General features: G+C 39.9%; 1 long non-coding RNA gene across 1 annotated transcript; it reads left to right on the top strand.

The window, feature by feature from the left end:
• Positions 1–230: 230 nt before the first annotated feature.
• On the top strand, positions 231–790 carry LOC131682249 (uncharacterized). The gene is made up of 2 exons (XR_009304048.1): positions 231–357; positions 449–790. It is a non-coding gene; the product is annotated as an uncharacterized LOC131682249 (long non-coding RNA).
• The last annotated feature ends 233 nt before the right edge of the window (positions 791–1023 follow it).

Raw genomic sequence — 1023 nt, 5'->3', positions numbered from 1 at the left:
GAAATATTTCGCCGCCTTGAAGGAAGATTTCAATGCGCAGCAGAAAACTGCACATACAGGTTTCGAATGTCAGAAAGAAATTTTTGGTGTATTGTAAAAATGTAAAAGACCCTCGGCGCCGTCGAACTAACACATTGAACAGTGTTAAATCAAGTAATAAAAGAATGATAAAGTTATAGCAAAACTGAGTAGTAGTTACCCTTATTTTGAGTAGTTTTTGTTAGATGTGTACAAGTTCTCGGCGCTATATACCATAGAAAGGATTTTCCTTGCTTCATTTTAGATATTACTTTCCTAGTGGTCAGACGTTTTTCCAAGTATTCCAGCGATAACCAATCAAAATGTCGGACAATAAACGTAAGTGCATATAGAATACTTAAAATAGTCAGAACTTAATACTGCGCGATTGTAACATTTGTTTCCGCATATTTTAAATTTGTCTTTTCAGCTTCCAACACCCAGCAGAGAGCCGCCGCTATAAAGGAATCCATACAAGCGTACCAACAAGGTGAAGGTACCAAGAGTCCTGAGCAACGAGCTGCGGCTGTGAAGCAGGGAGTTCAACAGGACAACAGCCGCAAATAAGTTGCCGGTTACTGATGTCGCCTGCGCTAGTTGGTTCTACCGGTAGGTACCTAGAGACTAGAATAACTATGACATCATGTTCCGTTTGACCAGCTCAGCTGGATTTCCAGATGGGAAATGGCGTCTCCGATATACTCTTCTCTAGTGAAACGACGTCGGTGGAGCCACTATCGTATGAATCATAAATAAATATATGCGATATCAACCATTTTTGTTTCGTTTATTTATCAGCAAAAATTTCTTATACTTGTACTTGGCTGTTTCTTTTGAAATTATCGTTCGAGATTTTCCAAAGTAGGCGACGTTTCTTCGTCATGCTTTTCTTGTCGGATCATTCGCATGCTCGATGTAAACAGCGCGTTTCGGGTGAAACGTACAGAACAGTAACCATCATGATCAATATTTTAAGGAAGTGGTCAGTGTAGTAATGCGTCCAGT

Source organism: Topomyia yanbarensis, chromosome 2 (assembly GCF_030247195.1).
Source record: "Topomyia yanbarensis strain Yona2022 chromosome 2, ASM3024719v1, whole genome shotgun sequence".
Taxonomy (NCBI): domain Eukaryota; kingdom Metazoa; phylum Arthropoda; class Insecta; order Diptera; family Culicidae; genus Topomyia; species Topomyia yanbarensis.
The sequence above is the reverse complement of the archived record's forward strand: the minus strand, read 5'-3'. Positions and strand labels throughout refer to the sequence as shown.